The sequence below is a fragment of the Micromys minutus genome, assembly GCF_963924665.1.
Source record: "Micromys minutus genome assembly, chromosome: 28".
Taxonomy (NCBI): Eukaryota; Metazoa; Chordata; class Mammalia; order Rodentia; family Muridae; genus Micromys; species Micromys minutus.
The window spans coordinates 2,309,331-2,317,779 of NC_137963.1; the positions used below are offsets into that span (position 1 = coordinate 2,309,331).

The 8,449-nt window shown below is 42.6% G+C and overlaps 1 pseudogene across 1 annotated transcript; it reads left to right on the plus strand.

The window, feature by feature from the left end:
• The first annotated feature begins 6,717 nt into the window (after window positions 1–6,717).
• On the plus strand, window positions 6,718–7,606 carry LOC308438656 (upstream stimulatory factor 1-like; annotated as a pseudogene). Its single transcript has one exon. The product of its transcript is annotated as an upstream stimulatory factor 1-like (transcript).
• Window positions 7,607–8,449: the final 843 nt, after the last annotated feature.

The following is an 8,449-nucleotide window of genomic DNA, read 5'->3' on the forward strand; positions in this document are numbered from 1 at the left end:
GCTTAGCTAGATTGTGTCCCTAGCATTAGAAGAATCCATAGCTTAATTTTGAAAATTCTCAATTCTGGAATGCATTGCAACTTACTTTGTTTGCCTGTGCCGCTAACAGGCTAGTAGCACACTGCCCAAAATATGAGAACCAAGAGAGTGCCACATGTTTGGGTTGGACAGAAAATTCCTCTACAAATCAATGGTTGTCCAGAGTTTGAGGTGGACAGAGATAGAGCACAAAGACCCAGAGCCAACCCACATTTCTCCTTCAGTGTTTGTGGAAAGGCAGAGATATGGCCTTGTACTGTTGAGAAAGATGTCTGTGCTGAACAAAACTCTGTTCCTGCTTCTTTTCTGAAAGCTGAGGAATTTTCATAAAGGAATTAGACAGCTACTGTCTAGCCATTACTTAAAGGCCCACTCAAAATTGACCCTCCACTTGATTTTTTCCTTAATTTGTGGCAGTCAAGGCTAGTATCAGAGGTATACAAAGACAGTTCTTCCATGTATCAAGAAGATGGAAAACAAGCACATTGTGAGCCCCATAAATTATTTCAAGAAGCCAAAGAAATACAAAGATAGAACACAATAGTAAGAGATTGTGGAGAATATATTATTGTGGAAAAGGTTACCATGAAGGAGGAGAGGTAACTAAAGGGAAGAAGGTATGGCTAATAATGACAAAGAATGGCTACATTGTAGATAACACCTACTGTAACTATGTTCTAGATGTCAGTGGCTCAATGGTTATTACGAGCCCCATGGGTGGGCAGGCAGCTCAGCACAAAAAAATCACGTTTTCAAATATGGATAACCATCTGGAGTTAATGACAATAAATATTAGTATTATTGAATGTTCATCAATATAAATGCATTCCTTAATTATGACTCTTCACAACTCTATCATTAGCATTGTTCATATTATCCTACGTCTTACCAGTGAGAAAATTAAAGAGTAGGCAAATTATTTCAATATTTAAAAAGCACACATGTACAACACTGAGTCTCAGATTCAGGTATGTCTGACTCCAGAGTCTATGTCCTAATTAGTCACACTTATATACACAGCCCAATGTGAGTCATGCTCTGCTCCATTTGCCTTGGCCACTAGTTATTCTGTTTACCATCTTTTATATCTAAGAGCAACTTAAAATTGAAACTGATTCCAAATTAACAGGTTGCTTTTTAAAGGTCCCAGTAGTACAGGGTAACATTAAGATATGATCATGAGGTACAATTCAATAAATCTCTTAGGATGATATTATCAATTAGGGAAGAAGCAAAGGCCTCACATAGGAAAGACAATTATTTATGATCTAAAATTCTAGGTTTGTCTACATTTGAAATGAAGCTTCCTTAAAAGCAGATACCCTCATGTTGTGGGCTATAATATTTGGTACACTAAAAATGGGTTGTTTAGTTGGGCATTCTAAGACAACCCTTTCAGCTCTGTGTCTAGAAGGAGGAAGCATGCCTGGAATATGTAGCTAGTTCCACATTCATATTGGCTACATTGGTATCTCCTGTATTAAATTACAATAAAACTAGTAAGGAATGCTAAAGAGAAAGGTAGATAGGAACAATGAATGCAAATGGTCTAAGTATACTTGTTATTTTTTCTTTTCATTTAATTAACTAATGAATTAGCAGACTTTACATCTTGATCTCCACTTCCCAATACTCTTCTCCTCCCAATCCATCCCTATGCCCTTTCCAGTCCTACCTGTTTCCTTCTCTGCAGATAAGGGAGGCCTCCCGTAAATATCTACCAGCCTTGATATATCCAATTGCAGAAGGACTGGGTCCATATTCTTCTATTGAGGCTAGACAAGGCAGCCCAGTTATGAGAAAGTGATCCAAAGGCAGGCAATGTAGTCATAGTTAAAAACAGCCTCTGCCCCAACTTTAGGAGTCCCACATGAAGACTGAGCTGCACAACTGTTACATACGTACAGAGGCCCTAAGACTCTCTCATGCATGTTCTCTGGTTGGCAGGTCAGTGTATGTCCGCCACTATGGTTCCACATTAGTTGATTCTGTGGGTTTTCTTGTGGCATTCTTGATCCCTCTGTCTACTCCAGTCCCTCCTCTCTTCCACAGGATTCCTCAACTCTACCTAATGTTTGGCTGTGGATCTCTTCATCAGTTTCCATCAGCTGCTATGTGAAGCCTCTCTGATGACAGTTATGCTAGGCTTCTGTCTGCAAGTATACCAGAATATTTTTCGTAGTGTCAGTAGTAGGCTCTCTTACATGGTGTAGGTCTCAAGCTGGGACAATCATTGTCTGGCCATTCTCTCAACTTCTGCTCCATTTTACCCCTGCACACCGTGTAGGCAAGACAAATTGTGGGTTGAAGGTTGTGAGGCTGGGTTGGTGTCCTAATCCCTCCATTAGAAGTCTTTTCTGGTTAGGGGAGATGGCCATTTGAAGTTCCATACCCACCATTTCACTCTCATAAATTAATGAGATTTTCCATTGTCCTAGGTTTGCAGCTCACCCCAGAAGTTCCTACCCCAACTCTGATTCCAGTTATTTCTCCAGGTACTCTCTCCCTCTATCCTCCCTCCACTCAATCCCTTTGATTCATCTCCCCTATCCTCTATATATCAGTCCCCTCCCTCCCTACGCCCACCCCCCATGCCTATTCTGTTTGCTGTTCTCAATGAGATCTAAGTATCCTCACTTAGACCCTCTTTGTTACTTAGTTTCTTTGGGTCTGTGAAAAGTAGCATGATACTTTATAGCTAATACCCACTTGTAGTTCCTTTCATTTGCATCCAGATTTCATGATTGTTTTTGTTTTTATTGGATATTCTGAGTATTTATATTTCAAGTAATATCCCCTTCCCCCTACTCCCATCCCCCCTCTTTTCTACTTGTTTCCATGAAGGTGCTGCCTCTCCAAACCACACACTCCACCCCAGAACCTTGTTGTTTTCCTACACTGGGGAAATGTACCTTCAGTGGACCAAAGGTCTCTTCTCCCATTGATGCCAGACAATGCTGTCCTCTGTTACATATGCAACTAGAGCCATGGGTCTCTCCATATGTGCTCATTGATTGGTGTTTTAGTCCCTGGGAGTTCTGGAGTGTTTGGTTGTTTGATAATGTTATTCTTCCCATGGGGTTGCAAAACCTTTCGGCTCCTTCAGTCCTTTCTCTAGCTCCTTCATTGCGGATCCCATGTGTACTTTGTTGGTTAACTGCAAGCATCCTCAACTGTATCTGTATGACTCTGGCAGAACCTCTTGAGGAGGCATCCATATCTCGCTTCTGCCAGTAAGCAGTTCTTTGCATCATAAATAAGTTCTTGGGTTTGTTGGCTGCATATGGGGTGGATCCTCATGTGAGGCAGTCTCAGAATGAAATATAAATCAAAACAACACTGAGATTCCACTTCACACCAGTCAGAATGGCTAAGACCAAAAAATAGGTGACAGCAGATGCTGGCAAGGATGTGGAGAAAGAGTAACACTTCTCTACTGTTGGTGGGATTGCAAGCTGTTACAACCACTCTAGACATCAGTCTGGCTGTTCCTCAGAAAATTGGACATAGTACTACTAGAAGACCCAGCCATAATACTTCTGGGAAAATACCCAAAAGATAATTCAACATATAATAACATGCTTCACCATGTTCACAGCAGCCTTATTTATAATATCCAGAAGTTGGAAAGAACTCAGATGTCCATCAACAAAGGAACGGATACAGAAACTGTGGTATATATACACAATTTACTCAGCTATTAGAAACAATGACTTTTTGAAATTTTTAGGCAAATGGATGGAACTAGAAGCTATCATTCTCAGTTGAGGTAACCTAGTCACAAAAGAACACTCATGGTATGCACTCACTGATAAGAAGATACTATCCCCAAAAGCTCTGAACAACCAAGAAACAATTCACAGAACTTATGAAGCTCAAAGAGAAGGAAGGCCAGAATATGGATGCCTCAGGCCTTCTTCAAAGGGAGAACAAAGAACTCATGGGAGGAAATACAGGGACAAATAGAGGAGTAAGGATTGAAGAAAAGATATCATTATTTTTAATAGCTGAGTAATATTCCATTGTGTAAATATACCACATTTTTAAAATTCATTCTTTGGATGAGAGACAATTAGGTTGCTTTTAAAATATCACTTCTCTCTTAAATGTTTTCTTTCTCTTCCTATTCTTTTTGAGTATTTATTCTGAGAAAAATAAAAGTTTGTAAATAAATAATTGTTTTCTTTTAGAACGGATAAAAACAGTTCCAAATCCAAGACATTGATGAGCTTAAATTGTGCTTTACACACACACACACACACACACACACACACACACACACACATATATATATATAGTAAAAAATATTTAATGAGTTACACTATTATTACTCCTCAGAAATTGTGTCTTACTGAAAGCTAATTTTTCTCATTTCAAAAGTTAGAAGAAAACTGACACCTGGGCCATCAAAGTATAATAGCAAGTGACCTGGTGGCATGCTTGTCATCAAAAGTACAGAAATAAGTAGGCGATAATTACCACAACTGTTCTGACAATAAAGACAGATTCACGGCTTTATAAAACCTTGACCATTCGATAGGCAATCACATAAAAAAACAACAACGGTACTTGTCTTTCATCATTATTTTTAGTTTTAAGCCAAAGGAATTTTGACATGATCAGGTATACTTGCTGTAAAGCTGATGCAAATAGGTACAGGTATAGTGGGGGAGCCTGTAGGAGGATGGGAAAGAGAGAGAGAGAGCATCAGGAGGAAGGAGAGAAAGGAGGGAAGACAGAGAGAAAGCTTGATGAGATCCTCAGAAAGGGAACATTCTCAGAGAGCTATAGCTTCCCTAGTGTTTTAAAAATACAGTTCCCGCTGAATGTGCATTCCTTCCCTACTGCCCATTTCCCCATCTTTCTGTGCAGATCCCAGAAGGCATGGCTATATTTTCATCTTTGCTGGTTCAGGGATGATTACAGGGCTCTCCCCAAGTTCAAAGTTTCTAACATTTACCTAATTGCCTCCTGAGTTTTCACATTGTCCCACCAATCCTTCTCTTGCAGACTTCATGAGGTTTTTGCACAACTTGAATGTTGCCACCCAGAATGATAGCTCTTCCTGGCAAGCATAACTGTGCATCTGCACCACTTTAGTCAGCGATTAGACATTGGAACTGTTGGTTCTGCAAAATAAATGGCCACGAGGAAGGCCACAGTGGCATAATAACACATACTGCGGCAAGCTCTAGCTTCAGAGTGCTGTGATGAACTGCTCATTGGCTGAGGATATGTGTAGAACAGGGCACTAAAGCTCCTTGAAGGAAATTTATAGTGCAATCAGCCATACTAGCCCTGGATCTCACTGGATCAGAGTATATGCCGATCCTTAAAACATAGAGGAAATGTGCAATCTACACAAGCCCCAATTTTTTAGGAAACTCCAGAGCTGTACCATGAATTACGACACTGGAGGGCAGCAAATGGGACATGCATGCCTTGGAAAACAGGTAAGCTGGTTTTAAGTTTTCAAAGCATGGAGTAATGACATGGGTCTCTCTCGTGTCTCCAGGTTGACAAGTGTGTTAGTGACAGTACTTAGAGCCCAGCTCTTTGTTCTGGATGATCATCCTCTTGGGTGGAGACAGAAGCATGTGATCTTAGTATCTGTGATGACAGTGGCTCAGATGTGCTTCTTAGGAGATCATAGACAGCATGCTACATTTTAATTAAACATTCCCACTGACATTTTCCCTTATTTAGTAAGCCAGCTTCATAAATACCTATCTGGGGCATTTATTTTGCTTCTGTTGGCTTCAAAATAACCTTACTGTTGGTTGTCTAATAAGAAACAGGACAGATTTCTATTTGTTAGTGGGCATTATTCAGAAAAAAAATCATATTTACAATTTGAAATAACTGCTGATATTGATTGGAATTATAATTTCTAGACAATGCCTAACTGTTTTACAAGATGGTCATATGCAATTTTGTAAATTTCTGTTAGCTATATGCTACCTTTCGAAGACATGGCAGCTGGTTAGCCATGACACTAAGTATACAGCAACTGGGACGTCTTCAGGTTTATCACTCCAACCTAGTCTCCTAGCTAACATGCTGCTGATAAATGTCCGGTTCTTAGCTTTTCCTCACAAGGTCCCACAAAGATGACAGAAAGGAAGCTGTTTAATCTTGACAAGAAGGAATAACTTGGAGAAGAGAACATGTTTTCTTTTTAAAATAAGATTCTACTATCCAATTCCCCATAGCTTGGAGGACTGCTGATGTGAACTAAGTTATTACACAGCCTAGCAGCTTTAATGTGCCCGCTTCAGCCTTAGTAGAAACACATGAGTTGATCAATTCCATTTGTAATTACATCTGGGGAAAGGGATTATAGAGAAAAATATACTCATCTGTTTGGTTCTCTTGAGTACAACATGAAATTAATCATGGGCCCAATCTTCCTCTTGCTCTGGTGGTATTGATTAAGAAGAAGTCTTTGCCAAGTCTGGCATGTAAGAGTCTTAACGCGACCAATATGGCCGCAGGCTGGGACTGCGCATGAGCAGCTGTCTATGGAGAGACCTAGATCTAAAGATGGAGAACGCTGCTGGAGGAAATTGGTGACTGAACTGGCCTGGGCCGGATTTAGCATTCAGGCCTTTGAGTTAGGAGATACGAAGTCCTCTAAAAAAAAAGACCAGTGCCTCGGATGAGCCCCATCACAGAGAGATGAAGGGGCAGCAGAAAACAGCTGAAGCTGAAGAGGGGACCGTGCAGATTCAGGAAGGTGCAGTAGCTGCTGGAGAGGACCCAACTAGTATAGCTAGCGCCAGCATCTAGTTAGCTGCCACTTTCCTTGACCCCAACGTCAAGTACGTCTTTCGAACTGAGAATGGGGGCCAGGTGATGTACAGGGTGATCAAGGTGTCCAAGGGGCAGCTGGATAGCCAGACAGAGGACTCTGGCGCCATCAGTGGCTACCCTGCCACTCAGTCTATGACCCCGGCAGTGATCCAGGGAGCTTTCACCAGTGATGATGCCTTTGATGCGAAGGGAACAGCAGCTGAGACGCATTCCACTTATTTCCCCAGCGCTGCGGTGGGAGATGGGTCCGGGGGGGGGGTCACCACATCGGGGAGCACAACCTCTGTTGTTACCACCCAGGGCTCAGAGGCACTACTGGGGCAGGACACCCCACCCAGCACAGGTCAGTTCTTTGTGATGATGTCGCCACAAGAAGTATTGCAGGGAGGGAGCCCGCGATCCATTGCCCCCAGGATCCCCCCTCCTCCCCTCCCCCAGTCAGAGGCTCCCAGGACAACTTAATGAAGTGGAACGCCGCCGCGGGGAAAAGATCAACAACTGGATTGTACAGCTGTCCGAAATCATCCCAGACTAGAGTAAAGGTGGAGTCCTGTCCAAAGCCTGTGATTATATCCAGGAGCTGCGGCAGAGCAACCGCCGCCTGTCTGAAGAACTGCAGGGGTTAGATCAGTTGCAGCTGGACAATGATGTGCTTCGACATCAGGTGGAAGATCTTAAAAACAAGAACCTACGACTACGAGCTCAGTTGCGGCACCACGGATTAGAGGTCGTTATCAAGAATGACAGCAACTAACTATGGGGAGTCCGGGGCTTTGGGCCTGCAGAGAGCCCAGGAGCAACAGGCTAATCCCATGCCCTCTCCTTCACTGCATACTTCTGGCGTGTGAGTCAGGAGTTTGGCAAGTGTGCTTTTGAACTGAGGCCTGTGGGCGTGGCATTCTGCAGTGAGTGGTGTGAAAGAGTGTGGACCTGCACCCACAGCCTACCTAGCCTGCTCCCACCGCGTAGTTCACGGGCCCTGGTGCTCCTTCGGCAAGTTGCATGTGCTGTCTCTTTGGACACTGGACACACTAAATCTGGGTAGGCCGTGTGCTTGCTTAGAGTGCCTGGCAGAGGGTCTGTGGGCCTAATTCTTCCTTTCTCTGAAGCAGAAGTTAAGATACATGTCTGATCCTCTGGAAAGTAGGCTTACTCAAGAGGTGGGGAAGGATGCTATCCCAGGATTGGTAGAGGGGCCAGTGAGCAGCTGAAACCTCTACAGAAGGCTCTGGAGCCAGGGAGAACTAGGCAGGGGCAGGCTCACTGAGAGCCTTCCTTGTTCCGGGGATGGTTCTTTTTATTTCTTTCCTTTTTTAAAGATAAAATTGTTAGTATTTTAAGCTCCTGGTAGGGATTCATTAAGGCATTTCCTGATGGGTACCACTTATTCATTTTTAAGTTTTTACTAAAATCGTGCTGCCATGGATTTAAGATTCGTAACTGCTCCATCCCAAGCTTCGTCCACCTCACAATATTGATTGGTTCTCATGCTCTAATGAAAACTTCCTGAGAATGCTGTTCTGACAGATATAGCTGGGTGTGTCAGTTGAGATGTGGATGAAATCAGTTGCCTATTTCATGTTTAATCTAATAGTCT